The sequence below is a fragment of the Schistocerca cancellata genome, chromosome 9, assembly GCF_023864275.1.
Source record: "Schistocerca cancellata isolate TAMUIC-IGC-003103 chromosome 9, iqSchCanc2.1, whole genome shotgun sequence".
Classification (NCBI taxonomy): Eukaryota; Metazoa; Arthropoda; class Insecta; order Orthoptera; family Acrididae; genus Schistocerca; species Schistocerca cancellata.
In genome coordinates this window covers 504,200,279-504,219,810 of record NC_064634.1, presented here as the reverse complement: position 1 = coordinate 504,219,810, position 19,532 = coordinate 504,200,279, and the positions used below count along the sequence as shown (strand labels likewise).

The window sequence follows — 19,532 nt, the reverse complement described above, 5'->3', positions numbered from 1 at the left end:
ATGTCATATTTCGCAAAAAAATCATGTGCCAAGATCTGCAGTGCACAATAGTAATGTCTTATGGTTCTCCCAATTTCAACATGCCCCTCATTGTAGGGAGTGCCAACTCAGTATATCAGGTGGACTGAATAGAGGAAATGAAGATGGGCATGGGAAATTGTTACATTTTAATGGCCTATAAATTTAAGAACATAGACATTCATAAATTTTGCCTAGAACAGCATATGGAAGCATGTGCAACAGAATTAGATTTTCACAAAAAATCTTTCATAATATTAAGTGTATATCGAGCACCTGCAGGTAACTTTAATCTGTTTGTAAACCACCTTGAAGCTGTACTGGCCCATTTAACAACCAAAAACAAAGAAATAGTGGTTGCTGGTGATTTCAATGTAGATTTCCTTAAATACTCTCCCAATAAGAACTTATTCGAGTTAGTAACACTATCATTCAACTTAATTCCCACAGTAAAGTTCCCCACTAGGATAGCCACTTGATCACAAACAGCCATTGATAATATCTTTATAGAAAAGTCCAATGAACAAAATTATATTACAAAACCAATAGTCAATGGTCTCTCAGACCATGACATGCAGTTCCTTCTGTTAAATGTTAATACTGAACAGGATATAAAATCTGTTAAATCTGAGCTCAAGAGGGTAATCAGTAAGCCAAAAATTGATTATTTTAGGACACTCCTCAGAGACATTCACTGGACTGATGTTTACCGTGCTCATGGCATGAATGAAAAATATAACATTTTTGCTAATAAAGTGCTTACCTTATTCAAACACTGCTTTCCCCCAAAACTTACCAAGGTTAGAGCACAGTCTACAAAGAAGCCATGGATTACTCGAGGAATAGGGGTATCTTGTAAAACAAAAAGAAAACTGTATCTGTCAATCCTAAACATTTCCAATGTTGATGCTATAGCACATTATAAGAAATACTGCAAAATATTAAAGACTGTAATACGGATGTCAAAGCAAATATATTACAAGGAAAAGATAGTCATATCAGATAACAAAATAAAGACAATATGGGATATAGTGAAGGTGGAGACCGGTAGAACCAGACATGAAGAGGAACAAATAGCATTAAGAGTAAATGATACATTGGTGACAGATGTGTATAGTGTTGCAGAACTTTTTAACAAACATTTTATAACTGTTACTGAAAAGATGGGGTTGTCAGGTTCGGTAGATGCTGCTATGGATTACCTTAGACCAGACATTTCAAGTAACTTCCATAATATGAATTTGACCCTCACTACCCCAACAGAAATAATGTCCATCATAAAATCTTTAAAATCAAAAACATCTAGTGGGTATGATGAAATATCAACAAAGTTAATTAAAGAATGTAATTCTGAGCTAAGTAACATATTAAGCTATCTGTGTAACCAGTCGTTTATCAGTGGAATATTTCCTGAATGGCTGAAATATGCTGAAGTTAAGCCACTGTTTAAGAAGGGAGATAAAGAAATAGCATCAAATTTCCGTCCAATTTCACTGTTGCCAGCATTCTCAAAAATTTTCGAAAAAGTAATGTACAGTCGTCTTTATAACCATCTTATCTCAAATAACATACTGTCAAAGTCACAGTTTGGATTTCTAAAAGGTTCTGATATTGAGAAGGCTATCTACACTTACAGTGAAAATGTGCTTAATTCATTAGACAGAAAATTGCAGGCAACTGGTATATTTTGTGATCTGTCAAAGGCATTTGACTGTGTAAATCACAATATCCTTTTAAGTAAACTAGAATATTATAGCGTAACAGGAAATGCTGCAAAATGGTCCAAATCTTATATCTCTGGCAGGAAACAAAGGGTGTTATTAGGAAAGAGACATGTATCAAGCTATCAGGCATCATCCAACTGGGAACTAATTACATGTGGGGTCCCACAAGGTTCCATTTTGGGGCCCTTACTTTTTCTTGTGTATATCAATGACCTTTCATCAGTAACATTACCAGATGCCAAGTTTGTTTTGTTTGCCAATGATACAAACATTGCAATAAATAGCAAATCAAGTGTAGTCTTAGAAAGAGCAGCCAATAAAATATTTGTGGACATTAATCACTGGTTCCTAGCCAATTCTTTGTCACTAAACTTTGAAAAAACACACTACATGCAGTTCAGAACTTGTAAGAGGTGTCCCAAGAGTATATGTCTAACATACGATGACAAGAAGATAGAAGAAATGGACAGTGTTAAATTCTTGGGATTACAGCTTGATAATAAATTCAACTGGGAGGAGCACACCACAGAACTGCTGAAGCGTCTTAACAAATCTCTGTTTGCAATGCGAATTTTGTCAGACATAGGGGATATAAAAATGAAAAAGCTGGCATACTATGCTTACTTTCATTCCATAATGTCATATGGGATTATTTTTTGGGGTAATTCATCAAGCCAAGCTAAAGTTTTCTGGGCACAAAAACGTGCAGTAAGAATTATATGTGGTGTGAACTCAAGAACATCCTGCAGAAGCCTGTTTAGGGAACTAGGGATACTAACTACAGCTTCCCAATATATTTATTCCTTAATGAAATTTGTCATTAAAAATATATCACTTTTTCAAACCAACAGCTCAATTCATGGAATCAATACTAGAAATAAGAATAATCTTCACAAGGATTTAAAGTCACTTAGTCTTGTACAAAAAGGTGTGCATTATTCAGGAACACACATTTTCAATAACTTGCCAGCAGCCATAAAAAGCTTAACAACCAATGAAATTCAGTTTAAGAGAAGCCTAAAGGATTTATTGATGGCCAACTCCTTCTACTCCATTGATGAATTTCTTAGTAAAACCAACTTATTTGTATATAAGTACAACATAACTTCTGCACAATTTCAGTGCAGTAATGTGTTCACTGAAAATTTGTGAGTGTGTGTGTGTGTGTGTGTGTGTGTAAGTATAATCTAACTTCTGCACCATTTCAGTGCAGTAATGTGTTCATTGTAAATAAGTATTACAGTAGTTGTATTACATGTTTATTACCTTATAAATAAATAAAAAACTTTTTTATTTTCAATTCAGTCCATTAGTATTTGTAAAATGACTCTTAGTGTTCATTAAAAAATGACGATCATTCCACTTGGGACCTGTGGAATGGTACATTAGCTTATTTGTTTTAGTTGTAAATATTTGTCATGTATTGTCGGTTTTCTGACATGTTCCACATCCTGGAGGACCTCCTCACTACGGATCAATTGGAATGAAAGTAAATCTAATCTAATCTAATCTAATCAGTTTTCCAAATTTAAAGGAGACAGTTTTCTGAACAGACTGGAGTTAGTGCAAGGGGTATATGACAGTAGGTTCAAGGTTCCAGATTCATTAGCAGCATTGTGTGATGTGTACAGCAATTAAAAGTAAAACTGTGTTTATATCAAAGAACATTGTACAAAAAGGACCAACTGAATGAGGCAGTGCAGCTGTTAAAATAAAGACATTGGCCTCACATTCGGGAGGAAGGAGCTTGCTCTGTATGGCCATCCTGATGCAGCTTTTCCATAGTTTTCCTAAGTTATTTCAGGCAAATGCTAGGATGGTTCCTTCATTAAGACCATGGCTGACCACCTGTGCTATACTCATATAATATATATTCTGTGTTTATATATATTTTTTAATAGGGTAGATTGCTACTCACCATAAAGTTGACATGTTGAATTGCAGACAGGCACAATGGAAAGACTCTTGCATACTAACGTTTTGGCCAAAGCCTTCTTCAGAAGAGAAAGAACACACACACACACACACACACACACACACACACACACACACTAGACAGCACACTTCACACACATGACAGGTACCTCTACCACTTTCTATTCAGAAGAAAACTTTGGCTGAAAGCTTAGTATGTAATAGGCTTTCCAGTGCACCTGTCTGCAACTCAACAGCTCCACATTATGATGAATAAAAATCTATTCTTTTCATAACTGTTGATATTCTGACCTGGACTTTCCATTGTTTGTAAATTTTTCGGGCTATTTATTTTCATTGTATTATGATGTCATATCCTCATAATTGTGAGATGAACCCTGGATGAATGGATAATGAAATAAAATAAATAAATTCTATGTCAACCTCATCTTTCAAGCTTCAAAAGACTGCTAATGATCCACATTCTGTCGTAATAACTATAAATCTGCAGCTCACTCTCATCAATCCCACCTTCCCCCACAACTTTTCCTTCCCCTTCCCCCACTCCTCCCCCTGTGGTCAGAATTCTCTATTTAAATTCTGTTCTTTCCTAACAGCCACTGTCACTGTCATTTCAATCTTCACCTCTTATGACACATTGGGTTATGAACCCTCCCAGGAATGCCGTGTGCTGTCATGAGCATGTGGACAGCTGTGGAAGACCAGAAAGAAAGGATGAACCAAGAAGTAATTAATGAATATGAACATGAAATCAGATAACAGTTTCATGACCTTTTTATGAGGAACAAGCTGCTGCTGCATCCACAATTTGTGTAACAATTTTATTTAAACTTATACAAAAAAAAGTTCAGCCATAAATTAGAGCATCAAAATAATTACAGAAAGGAAAGAAATCTCATAATAATGACTCTCTAGATAAAGAGGAACTGATGAAATCTGAACACGGATTTCAGCTGCAGCCAATCTGAGAGGAATTAATAATTTGATCAATATGGTGATGGCCATTAAAAAGTTTCAAGTTTAAAATGGAGTGTCTTCTTGGTCTTGAGGTATGCATAAATACAGAAAAACCCACTGCTCCAACGGCTGAGGCTGCTCCAGGTTATAAAACACCTCAGGAAAATATGAAGCAGCCATTCTCTGGCCCAATACATAACAGGTACTGCTTGACCACCCAGCAAGTTGGCAGCAGAACTACTTTTTTCAGCTGTAGGCACAGTAGTATGAGGTGCAAGCCAGGTAACAAAGCCACTGGGCACCACCACTCCAGGGGCATTCTGTAATCTCATCTTGGGAGGACCAACATCTACCATCTTGCCCATGACTATGTCTTGTCTATAGGTATGTTTCGTCATGCTGCAGTAAAGTTTAATGGTTCGTTACTTCGGGCACAGTCTAGTAACAATGTTCAGATTCAATTGCCATTTCAGTCATTTGATGAACGTAAGTATTTCACAATACTATGGGAAAGCAACTGTGCCAGCCATGCAGTAAGGTTCACTGAAGTTTGCCCCCCCCCCCCCCCTTCTTGCCCCTTTTGGTTGCCTAAACACGGTTCTCATACTTCAGTGTTCTCTCTCTGAACTACCCTGAAGTTAAACTTGTGTAGTTATAGGTCAATGATCTTTCTACATTATGTTCTGGGAATGTTTTCATGTCAGTGGAGGCCATCCTCAGTTAAGAGTACCTTGTTCTGTACTGATTTCAGAATACATCTCTGTGTTTGTTTTCTCAATCTTTTGTTTATCAGTGTTGTGGTCTCTAGCACTTGTCTCCAATGCCCTTGTAAATAAGTGGATCCCTGCAGGTAGGGTCTTAATCCATGTCTTTTGCATGGCTTGATATAGGCTAGAATATTAATATGAGATCCTGACAGCCAATCAATATTTATCTCACTCACTAACAGGGCCAAGTTCTTTTAATTTATGCCACTCTAGATATGAGAACTGTGACAGTCAGTTTAGATGTGGTATCACACTCTTTCTTTACCATTTCTGCTTCTGATTATACTAAACATGGCTTCAAACATGCTAAACCAAACTACACCATTTTAATGACCTTTATTATTATTATTGTGAATGTTTTGTAATTTCTATGGCCTATGTTGCTCCTGGCCAGATGTGAGAGAGAACCTTAAGTCCCTAATCTGGTCAGGCTAAATAAGCAATAAATAAAAATAATATTACTGACTTTTTCACACAAAAAATCGCTTACTAAAAACAATTTACAACATACATGATTTTGAAAGAATATTCCTGCACAGCACAGTAAATGTCTGAGATCATATACTGATGTCAGTTGCCTATGTAGAATCTTTATCTGACATTGACAATACAACAATGTAAATGAATAGGCTCCATCTCATATACATAATTACAAACATTCATAATTTCTTACATATAATCATGCATTTTGAATTGTTTTAATGTATGTTAACACTGCAGAAATGTAAATAATTTTGTATGTGTGCGAGTGGAGGGGGGGGGGGGGGGGGGGGGGGGGTTAATCACCCAATTACCTGCCTATACAAATTATTTTAAAACAATTTCCAAGACATCAGCTGTACTGAGGACAGTAATCTATTAAAGGTTTTTGGGGATTTGCCTCTGGGTGAATGGCTACTTTTATCTGTCTATCTTGAAATATCAGTTTAATCAAACTGACCCAAAAATTCTTCCAATACACTGTCTTATACTCTTCATGAATTACCCATAGTTTTTTGTGTCACACTGACAATACTGGTTGACGCATACACTTCAGAAAATAAAATGGCACAGTAAATCTGTAGGCTTATAGGTTGTATGTGTGAACATAGTATGTATATGTTTGTATAGTCTAGCTTGAAAGAGGACTCATACATATGTTAGCAATGCCTGTGTGTGACTCATTGATTCTACTATTCAGTGGTCTTTTACCTTTATCCCTAACTTATTTATATTCTACCAGGACTTTCATGTACCACCACGTTTAAATAAGCACAAAATAAACATAGTGTCGTGCTGTTTACCAGATGACCAATAACCAATCACAGCAAACATTATGACTGGTCCACAAAACAGCCAAAGCTCGTAGACAATAACTTTCAAAACTGCCTAGAAATGTTATTTATAAAGAGGCACATTGCTAGAAAATTAAAGAAAGAGATGGCAGTAGCAGAAATACAAAAAGTATCATAAATGCCCATATCTATGATTTAAATGATTAATGGAAAATGTCATATAAAGATGTGAAACAAATACTAACAAAGAGATAGAGGGGCTGGCCAGTACTTACCTCAGCTCAGTACAGCCGATAGATACACATAAAACTATGTGTATCTATCGGGTGTACTGAGCTGAGGTAAGTACATATCTATGATTTAGCCTACAACATGGCAATGCACATTGCATGGCAATCAGATAATGTTAGACATGCATTTCTGCTCCTAGGAAATACTGTAGATTTGTTTGATAAGTTATTTTTTGAATATTGTTTGACAGCAGAAAAATACCTGTAATGCATTGGTTATGAGCTATTGTACTTCACTTGCAGCATTCTTATTTACTAATCTTAGGCACATAAATAATTATTTGAAACTTCAGCAAAATCTTGAAAACTTCACTTTATGTAATTACTAATGCAAACATACCATTCAGAGTCATTCTTAAGAATTAGGAATAGGGAATGGGAAAGTAATTCAGAATGAGCAACAAACAAAGTATCATAGTACATTACTGAAAGAACAGTGTTCACAATTTTGTGATCAGTATTTACAGAATAAATGTGCATGTGACTCTGCCTCTTTCCATAACAGCCAGTCTTGTGTGGCCCTGGTGAGATGGCTGTATTTTACCTCAGTGCACTTGCTACATGGCATGACAGTACAACCTGAAGTCTCATAACACACTAGTAATCATTCTACGTCATTGCCGGATCCCTTTCTGACAAATTACCACATGAATCTCCATTTCTTTAAGTGTAAATAGCTTCAGCCAGTGGCATGTAGGAGATAAGATATCCAGCGATTATACAGAGCTTTTTTCAGTCACTGAATGTTATGAAGACAACCAATTGAATCATCTCACTGTAATAATCATACATTTGAGCCAAATCATTGCATCATTGAAATATTGGTTAAACATCTTGTTGGAAAGTATGTGTATCATTTAGTATTTTGCAAAAATGCAGAGATTTTTTTCTCCAGTGACATCAAAAGGGAAAATACTTCACTTGCCTAGAAATATGAGTACATCAAAGCACTCGCTTCTGACAGACAGGGAGGTGTACTGGCCCTGGATCAGATCTGACCAGTGAATCAACAATGGGGGCCAGTGTGCTAGTCATCTTGAATGTAGTTTTTAGGCAGTTTCTCACATGTGACTAGGAGAATACCCCCATCCCACCTCAGTTACATGATTCGCAAACATTTAGGAGCATTTTCACACTTACACATGAAATGACACTGGACACAGACAAATGGTGTCAAAACTGCCAAAAGATTGTCAAATGAGAAGTTCTTTTTAGGACATAAGAGTCAGTCTAAGGCAGTATGGTCTGTAACTAAATCCAAATTAGGCACAGCAGTTAACCACCATGAAATTTAAAAAATAAAACAAAATTTTGAACCCTGTTCAAATATCTCAATGCTTTAATAAATTTCTCATAAATGCAGCAAAATCAAGTGCTTCTGGACCAAAATAGCTGATACCCTTGTGGTATATAGTAAAATCTCAACCAAAAATGTAAAATATGCTATTTTGTCCTTAAAAAACAAAAACACTGCAGGGTGGGATCAAATATTCACCAAATTAATTAAGTTTGTATGTGATAAAGTAGCACACCCTCTCTTTAATAATCAATCAATATTTGAGCAATGTTATATACATATAAATGCACCCTCTAAGGAAGGAGTTTCTTTGTTCTGTCTGATTGGAAGTTGAAGGTTGAAGTAAATAGGCCCATTAGGCTGTTTATTACAGAATATCTGGGCTGATTTCCAAGTGTATGGTTGAGCAGGAACCTAAGAGGACAGCTGAAATTGCTGCAGCTGAAATTAGCAGCAATAAAATCCACATTCTTCCTTCTCACTAATATTTGCTTGTTTACTTCTGAATGCAAAGTTCATGAAGAGACAGATAGTTCACATGTTAAACCAATTACAGGCACTTATGGCTGTTATAATTGTGCCTATCATGACATGTTTTAATTCCCCAGCTAATTTCTAGTACTGTTGCTTCTTTGTTTTCACCTTTTCTCTTCCTGTTTGTAGATTTTGATTTTATATTATAGATGTTGCTTTATAAGCAAAACAGTTAGTTTAATGAAAGAACAATGACATGTTGCACATATTGCAGTCAGCTGTAACACCTATACTGTTAATTGACAGGAATCTGTTCATATGTTATCTGCCCAAGGAGAGCACCTAAATAAATAAGCAATAGGAGCAGCCTCTCCGTCCAGACAATGTGCCGCGTACTCCGCAGGAGCTGTCAACATGTCATTTGCATAATCACTTCCTTGTGCTTCATACATAAATGCTTGGATGTTTGCATCAGCAGACCCCCCTGTACAACAATAACATTCTATGTTCATGTTAAAGATTTACTGTCTACAAAGAGCTACATTAATAAGACATAAGGTACTTTGTGTGCATGTATTCCAAATAAGAACTTTTCACTACACACTTCAAGTTTTAACACTGGTGGTCATCTCACCACTTCTGAATAAGTGACCATATAGTCAAGCATCCAGTATATACTTTCAGAAGTGTCAAAAACTATTTTAATATATGTTGTATGCGTAAAAGTCTCCAGGCAGTAACCACAGGAGTGATACCTCTGCTTCATAGACTTGTTTTCTACCAGTTTGAGTTCCAATGGGGCATGACTGTAATGGGGAAGAAGGAAGAGCATGTGGTGTGCTTACATCACGACCTGATGAAGAGGAACAGAAGAAATTGTATGTTAAATTGAAGGTACTGATAATGGGAGATGAAAGTTTGATAGTTCTAGGAGACTGGAATGCTATTACGGGGGAAGGAATGGAAAGAAGGACTATTGGATAAAATGGGAATGAAAGAGGCTTCTACAGTTTTTCCTTGAGTTTTTTCCAAAATCACAAGAGATTAAAATATAATTGGACAATACAAGGAGAGATGTCGATTCTACTGCCATGGTTAGTCAAATATTTAGAAATCAGATGCTGGACCACAAAATATACCCAGCTGTGTATATAGACTTACACCAAACTTTTACTGTGATTAACACCATGCTGAAATTCAAGAAGATGAAAGCTGATGGCTTTGTAAACTGAAAACTGGGTAACTAAATAAATTAATTAATACTGTAGAAAACACACATATTTGTGCTTTTCATATACAGATAAAAATAAAGTGTTGCTTACACGAAATGAAATACAGAAAATTTAAGACAGAATGAGACAAAGTGAAAATTCTCTGATCCAGTGACCAACAGCATAAGTAAAAATGTCAAGATTGGTTCAGTAGGAGAGTAATGGAAAGTAATAAAAAATGAAATACTTAAGGCATGGCAGGAAATCACAGGTACAGTGAAAGTGGATGAGAAGAATCAATGGATGACTCAAGAGATATGCAAGCTTACAGATGGTACAGATGAAAGGAGAAAACTAACTGCCAAGTATTTGATTGTCATGTGGAGAATATGTGTCTTGTAAAACACTTAAGGTCAAAGCATTTCATACTGTCTTCCTAACCTCCAGGTGAGTTTCACCAGATTTCCAAGTGCACTTGAGATGTGTCACTGAAGTTGCACATAGAAAAGTGTTCCAGTGATGACACTACTGATGCTATTTCCTACCATGTTGTGAAAAGTTTCATTAGTTTTAACTTAATGATGCCAATAGCATTATTCTCCAGTAGAGATAATGTCATCTGAGAGCTGGTTCAGTGCTGCACTAAAGAATTCTTATACCCTGTGAATAATCATCAATTCTGTGATATATAGTGAGTGTTCTGTGTAAACTATAAAATTTAGTTCTTGCGGCATGACACATCTCTAAACTGACCAGCTCATTTACTTCAAAAATGACAATTCTTCTGCAAACATCCATGGTTATTTGCTCAAACATTCTATAACAATATTTGTGGTTGATAATAAGAGAAGACTTAGGATGAACTGTGAAATTTGCATTCACAATCCTATAAGTAAAAATGATTCCCACACAGATTTTTCTCTTCTGTGTGGAGGTCAGAAAGGAGTTAAAGCTATAGGGATAATTACAAGAATAGTGGATGGTAATTTAGTTTGGATCACAGTGGAACATGAAGCATACCAATAGACAAAAGTGCCCAAAAAAAGATTCCTCTAGCAGAGTGAACGTGACCTGACACAAGTACAGGTGTTTCATTTCTTTCATTTATTGTTTTCCAGCTTAATATCTATTCAGTTAACTTGAATAATAGCCCATTCTGATCACCTTTTACATTTTTATTTTTTAAAAACCACGCACCTAAAGCATTTCAGCCACTGCCATCATCTGAATCTGTCAGATAAGCAGAACAAAGGAGGTAATATTTCTGTAAGTATTACAATAATATATTAAGGAATAAATGAAAACATACCACACTTAAAACCTTGATATACTGTATCTTGTCTTTCACATGTACACTTGTACCATAAACTATTGTTTGGTACAGTTGTAAATGTAAATAAAATGTCGTGGGACTAGGGCCTCCCATAGGGTAGACCGTTTGCCAGTGCAAGTCTTTCAACTTGCCAGTACTTTGGTGACTTGTGAGTTGATGGGGATGAAATGATGATGATTAAGACAACACAACACCCAGTTCCTGAGCAGAGAAAATCTCCAAACCAGCCAGAAATCAAACCCGAGCCCTTAGGATTGACATTCTGTTGCGTTGACCACTCAGCTACCAGGGGCAGATATTGTAAATGTGAACTGACAAGAAAAGGCATATCAAGATTTTAAGTGTGGTATGTTTTCATTTTATTCAATAAATGTACTATTGTAATACTTGTATCAATATTACATCTCATTTGTTCTGTTAATCTGACAAATTCTGATTACGGCTGTGGCTGAAATTCAGTAAAATGTATAACTAAAACAAAAAATAAAAATATAAAAGAGATCAAGACACCCTATTATATTTACCAGTGACAGTGATCACAGACTTGTACAATGACTTTATATAATGCACAGACTAAGAAACAGATACCAGTTCTCCGAAAGGTGACAGAAATGAGTGCACATTCTGAATGATTCCTAGGCGTCCCCATGTGCCATGACCACATATACGGCAAACTGTGAATACTAGACTAGTGACCTTGACCTTGACCCTGTGACAGCAGCCCTACTCCTGTTCTTGGTCCCTCCTCCACCCTAGGCCCTCATCCCTTATCCCTTCCATATTCTTATACCTACCCTTCATGTGAAGAAATTCAAAATGGTGTATGTATCTCAAGTGTGCTCACATTTGTCATTGTGCCCTGAAGAAACTGGATTTGAAACTCAGAAATTGCCATTTTTGTTATTCTGGATCAATCATGTTTCTCTTTCCCAAGACAGTGGAGAGGGCAACTCAAATGTCCCAATCCTCTCCGTACCATTCCCCTAACCTGCCATTCCCCCATCATAGTACCTATATGTTCATGACACATGACACCTCTCTGCACTCTACTGTGGCTGCTGCTGCCACTCTGTTGCTCACCATGTGTTGTAGGGTGAGGTTCGTCATGGTGAAGTGCACACTAAGCCCTGCGACTAGCCTCAGGAAAGAGCAGCACAAATCTATGCCCTTTAAATGTAAGTATCTTGCCATGTGTGTATTTTTTACAAACAATTTCTATGTATGTAATCAGTTTTTTTGTATTATAAGTATTATCTGACATTTTCATTGACAGATATTGATTTAACAGCATTTTCTCTTGCATTCCCATTCATAATCAGTTGGCAGTTGAATCAGTGAGTCACACAAGTATGTACCAGATGCCTACCATCACTGGAACATCTGTAAATGTAGAGCAGATGTCATCGCTCATTGTAATATCTGAAGTCACCATTGACGGTCCATTTCATCAGTCATATCCACCTTTCACTGAACCACAGTCTTCATGCAACATGATGATGCAGATGCTGCTATTCGCCACAATGTACATTCTGAATTCCAGCAGGAGAAAGTATGTTCTGTTAGCAAGGCATCAAAAAGCGAGTTCAAACCAGTGATTGTTTCTGAAAACCCACAATATTTAGGTAAGGAAGTTGCATTGTTGGTATGAGTGGGATTGTTTTGTGACAATTTAATACTAACTGCTTCAGTGTTTAATAGTGGTATTCAATTATTTGCAGTGTTATTGGATGAACATACAATATGTAGGGGTGAATCTTCCTAGAACGGTGAAAACGTTCAACACCACAGATAACTTCCAGTGTACACACTTCCAAGAACATACATTTAGGAGCCTAGTATATGGGAATTATGCTAGTCAGCATGTAGCTGATGAACACTCTGGTTCACACCCACATTTATATGGGTTCTATGAGAATGTTTTGTGGGTCTTGAGGAGATTGCATGTCAGGAGGTGCTAACAGAAGAATTCAATGGCTAATGTTTTGAGGCATGTTGTGCTTAGGTAAGCATCATGTGTGAAGCAAAATGTCACATTTGAGCACATAACTAAGAAAAATTCATACAGACAGATAGATAGATTCATAAATGTTCAGAGACAGACAAAAAGAATGATGTTGTAATTTAATTGGCATAATTTACACTGTATTGTATTGTGGGGAAAATTTTTGGTAGATAGATTTGCAAGCAGCAGAATGGTAGCAGCAACTGTCTGGAATGCAACTGTATTCACATATCTCTACATACTGATATATATTAAATAACACACTTAGACTTAAGCTTTCCACAACAGCCTTTGTCAGAAAAAGAAAGAGAAACACTTGCCATTCATACACACAAGAAAAGGCATCTCACACACATGACTGACAATTCCAGCATCTCAGGGCAAAATGCAACTATTACGTGGGATGCAAGCAGCATTCTAAAGGAGGCGGGGAAGATGAGGGGATAGTAATGTACACATGGAGAGAGAGATGAACGCTGTCTGGCAGAGCGTGCCGGGACTAGAATGCCCACAAGTGGAGCATCAGGAGGTTGTGGTGCAAGGAGGTGGGAAAAAAGGGGGTGGAAAAGGAGAGGAGCAGGGAAGGACTAGTGAGTGTGTTGGCAGAGGGCGGCAAACAAAGAGGGTAGGAGATGAGAGCAAGAAGGAGATGATAGGACAGAGAGAATGGGAAGGGTTTGGTGACAGTATATTACCATAGGTTGAGGCTGGGATAATTACAGGAGCAGAGAGAATGTGCCTTTGTCCACAGTTTGGCTGTGGCCATTCATCCAAGTTGACAGCTAGTTGGTAGTCATACCAATATACCAATATAAAATGCTGTGCAATCATTGCAGCAGAGCTGGTAGATAACATGGCTGTTTTCACAGGCAGCCCAGCTCCTGATGGGGTGGGATAAACCAATGACAGGACTGAAATAGGAAGTGCTGGGTGGGTGGATTGGGCATAGGATAAACCTGTGACAGGACTGGAATAGGAAGTGCTGAGAGGGTGGATTGGGCAGGTCTTGCATCTGGGTCTTCTATGATCCTTGTGGCAAGGGGTTGGGGTTGGCAGTGGCATATGGATGTAATAGGATAATGTGGAAGTTGGGTGGCAATGGAACACCACGTAAGGAAGGGGTGGGAAGTATCTCGGGTAGGATTCCCTTCCTTTCAGGGCACGATGATAGGTAATCAGAGGCCTGGTGAAGAATGTGCTTAAGTTGTTTCATTCTGGGGTCGGTACTGGGTGACGAAGGGGCATTCCTTTTTGGGTGGTGGGAGGATTCGGGGTGTGAGGGGGAACAGCACTGGAGATCTGTTTGTGGATTAGATCTGGGGGATAGTGCCTGCCTGTGAAGGCCATGGTGAGACCCTCAGCATACTGAGCAAGGAAGTTCTTGCTATTCCCAGGTGGCCAGGCTGCATGAGAGGTATTTTTTGGTGTGAAACAGATGACAGCTGTTGAAATGCAGGTACTGTTGGTGGCTGGTGGGTTTAACGTGGACAGAGGTACAGGTGGAGCCATCAGAGAGGAGGAGGAGGCCAACATCTAGCAAAGTGGCACTCTGGGTTGAGAAGGACCACATGAAGTAGATGGCAGAGAAGGTGTTGAGGTTGTTATGAATTGCAGTGACTACCTGGCAGAAGGCCTCTGCCAATTATCTGGCTCCTCCACCTGTAAACTCTGCCATAGTGTTCCCATCCCAGAAGTCCTACACTACTTCCCTGCTTAAAGCCTTAGGCCCTTCCCAGAACCTCTCCACTGAATCCATTTCCCTCCTCACATCTATGACACCATGCACATCCACCTTCTACATGCTCTCCAAAGGCCACAAACTCAACAATCATGGATGTCCCCTTGTGGCTACTTATTGTGGCATGACTGAAAGAATTTTGGCCCTCATTTACCAACACCTCCAACCATTTGCTTGTAATCTAGCCTCACATGTCAAAGACACCAACCACTTCCTTCGCTGACTCTCCATCATCCCCACCCTTTTACCTTCTGGATCCCTACTCATCTCTGTTGACATCACCTCCCGATACACCAACATCCCTCATGTCCACTGTTTTACTGCTGTTGAACACTACCTTTCCCAACATCCTTCAGACTCAAAACCCACTACCTCATTCTGCACACACCTTATTAACTTTATCCCGTCCCACAACAACTTCTCCTTTGAGGGGAAGGTACACAAACAAAACCGTGGCACAGCCATGGGCACCCACATAGCACCCTCATATGCCACAACTACTTCTCCTTTGAGGGGAAGGTACACAATCAAAACAGTGGCACAGCCATGGGCACCCACATAGCACCCTCATATGCCAACCTCTTTATGGGCCATCTAGAGGGGACATTCCTCGCCTCCCAAAATGCCAAACTCCTAGTCTGGTTCAGTTTTATTAATGTTCCTCCTGTATAATACATTGATGGAAAAAAATTCTCAATAGCAAGAAAGAGTTATGAAACGAAAGTTTGTAGGCATGTTTCTACAGCTGAGAGATGATGTCTATTGAAATTTTGCATCAGTTGCATTAGAGTGGAGCTAGTAATGACACTATGAGGATGAAAATCAGGGTTTCTTTAAAAACACATTGTAATGGCCATGAATGTTAGTTACCTTTGAGATTTGATGTGGTGAGTTTATGTTAGTTAAGAACGCCATTAAGGCCACAAAGACACCATTATCAATAACTCACTCAGTTTGAACGAGGTTGTGTAATAGTGTTACAAGAAGCTGGATGTTCCTTGGCAGGAATGTAGCCACCGTAAATGATTGCTTGCAGTGGTGGTCACAAGAACACTGGCTCTTGACGGCCATGTGGCACTGTCAAGAGGAAAGACCATCATCTTCAGTGTTTGGCTCTTGTGCATCGTACTACATCTGCAGCAACAGTTGGCACAACAGCGGCAAATCTGTTACTTCAAGAAAAGGTCTGTCCCGGATGACCTATAGCATCCATTTCACTGACCCCAAACTACCACCATTTGCGACTTCAGTGGTGTCAAATGAGAGCTCAATGGAGTTCCTTCTCTAAATCCTCGCACAAACGAAAAAATGGCTGACATGAAATAAGTGTCCAAGGAATAGAAAAGCAACTGAAATCACTCAACAGAGGAAAGTCCACTGGACCTGACGGGATACCAGTTCAAATCTACACAGAGTACGTGAAAGAACTTGCCCCCCTTCTAACAGCCATGTACCGCAAGTCTGTAGAGGAACGGAAGGTTCCAAATGATTGGAAAAGAGCACAGGTAGTCCCAGTCTTCAAGAAGGGTCGTCGAGCAGATGCGCAAAACTATAGACCTATATCTCTGACGTCGATCTGTTGTAGAATTTTAGAACATATTTTTTGCTCGAGTGTCATGTCGTTTTTGGAAACCCAGAATCTACTCTGTAGGAATCAACATGGATTCAGGAAACAGCGATCATGTGAGACCCAACTCGCTTTATTTGTTCATGAGACCCAGAATATATTATATACAGGCTCCCAGGTAGATGCTATTTTCCTTGACTTCTGGAAGGCGTTTGATACAGTTCAGCACTGTCGCCTGATAAACAAAGTAAGAGCCTATGGAATATCAGACCAGCTGTGTGGCTGGATTGAAGAGTTTTTAGCAAACAAAAATGGCTCTGAGCACTATGGGACTCAACATCTTAGGTCATAAGTCCCCTAGAACTTAGAACTACTTAAACCTAACTAACCTAAGGACATCACACACACCCATGCCCGGGGCAGGATTCGAACCTGCGACCGTAGCAGTCCCGCGGTTCCGGACTGCAGCGCCAGAACCGCTAGACCACCGCGGCCGGCTTTTAGCAGACAGACCACAGCATGTTGTTATCAACGGAGAGATGTCTACAGACGTTAAAGTAACCTCTGGCGTGCCACAGGAGAGTGTTATGGGACCATTGCTTTTCACAATATATATGAATGACCTAGTAGATAGTGTCGGAAGTTCATGCGGCTTTTCGCGGATGATGCTGTAGTATACAGAGAAGTTGCAGCATTAGAAAATTGTAGCAAAATGCAGGAAGATCTGCAGCGCATAGGCACTTGGTGCAGGGAGTGGCAACTGACCCTTAACATTGACAAATGTAATGTATTGCGAATACATAGAAAAAAGGATCCTTTATTGTATGATTATATGATAGCAGAACAAACACTGGTAGCAGTCACTTCTGCAAAATATCTGGGAGTATGCGTGCTGAACGATTTGAAGTGGAATGATCATATAAAATTAATTGTTGGTAAGGCAGGTAACAGGTTGAGATTCATTGGGAGAGTCCTTAGAAAACGTCCATCAACAAAGGAGGTGACTTACAAAACACTCGTTCGACCTATACTTGAGTATTGCTCATCAGTGTGGTATCCGTACCAGATCGGGTTGACGGAGGAGATAGAGAAGATCCAAAGAAGAGCGGCGCGTTTCGTCACAGGGTTATTTGGTAACCGTGATAGCGTTACGGAGATATTTAGCAAACTCAAGTGGCAGACTGCAAGAGAGGCGCTCTGCATCACGGTGTAGGTTGCTCGCCAGGTTTCGAGAGCGTGCGTTCCTGGATGAGGTATCAAATATATTGCTTCCCCCTACTTATACCTCCCGAGGAGATCACGAATGTAAAATTAGAGAGATTTGAGCACGCACGGAGGCTTTCAGACAGTCGTTCTTCTCACGAACCATACGTGACTGGAACAGAAAAGGGAGGTAATGACAGTGGCACGTAAAGTGCCCTCCGCCACACACCGTTGGGTGGCTTGCAGAGTATAAATGTAGATGTAGATGTAGAGGGCAGGGTGGAGGTCTGTGGTGTTTTCTGATGAAATCTGGTTCTGCTTTGGTGCCAGTCATGGCCGTGTGTTGATTAAGAGGGGGGGGCAGTTGAAGGTCTGCAACCAACCTGTCTGCTTGCTAGACACACTGAACCTACACCTGAAGTTATGGTCTCGGGTGCAATTTTGTATGACAGCAGGAGCACACTCGTGGTTATCCCGTGTACCCTGACTGCAAATTTGTGCATCGGTCTGGTGATTTGATCAGTTGTGCTGCCATACATGAACAGCATTCGAGGGGGTGTTTTCCAACAGGATATCGCTTGCCTACATACCACTGTTGTGACCCAACATGATCTACCAAATGTTGACATGTTGCCTTGGCCTGCTCTATCACCAGATCTGTCTCCAATCTAGCACATATCGGGCAACATTGGATGACATCTCCAGCATCATCCACAACCAGCATTAACTGTCCCTGCATTGACTGACCAAATGCGAAAGGCATGGAACACCATCCCATAAACTGACATCTGGCACCTGTACATGTACGTTTGAACGCGTGCATTCAACCAGTCATTAATGTAGCAGCATTTCACATTTGCTATGACCTTTCTTGTGCTTGCATTAACGTGGATTTTTCGACGTTGACCACTTAAATATGCTACCTAGACAAATGCATTCCTGAAATTTCATTACTGCACATTAGTTGTCTTTTCTTTCTATCACTATAGTTAATTACATTGTGTAATTCTAAACTGTGAAGAACATCTACATCAGTCATTTGTCAGAAGTTCAGACACGACAGGAATGATCAAAGAATCTACACTACGTATAAAATGTAACAGACAATTTACTGTTCACATCACTCCTCCTTCCTCCCACTAGTGCCAACAATATTTGGATCTGAAGCATACATGGCACCGGAAACGAGTTTTAACTGGAGGATTACTCAATGGTACAGGCTGTGGTAGTGGAAGACAGGATGCATTCGGTGTTCTTGTGGGACAGTATATGGTTAGCATGTCATAAAGGCTGATACCCCTCCATGAATCTCATCTGGTGTAAAGGCTGGCTTTAAAATGTCGATGAATATTGTAATGGAAGAGACACTGATTTCAGCATCGAATGTTCTGTCATGGCATGCCAAGACTGTGTTTAGGCCACTGCACAGTGGTTGGAGAGGTGTTCAAACGATGTCACGTTGATGTTTGGAAGAATGTAAGTAACAGAAAACGAATGGTTGCTGGATAGTTTTTTTTTTTTTTTTTTTTTTTTTTTTTTTTTTTTTTTTTTTTTTTTTTAAACAGCCGGATTGAACTTACAAATCTGTGAGCAAAGATGCTGCAAGAAGTGTGAGCCTTCAGTATTATTTGACCTGTTAATGAAGAATTGTCCAGTCAGTTGGTGTGTTCGTTCATACACTAATTCAGCCATTATCACACTGACATCATCTTTGAAAGATGTTTGGAGGCCTAGTAGGACAA

General features: G+C 39.1%; 1 protein-coding gene across 2 annotated transcripts in view; it reads right to left on the bottom strand.

The window, feature by feature from the left end:
- The window catches only part of LOC126100530 (carbohydrate sulfotransferase 8-like), a 104,583-nt gene that overhangs the window by 52,234 nt on the left and 32,817 nt on the right, over positions 1-19,532 (bottom strand). The gene's annotated exons all lie outside the window — the stretch shown is intronic.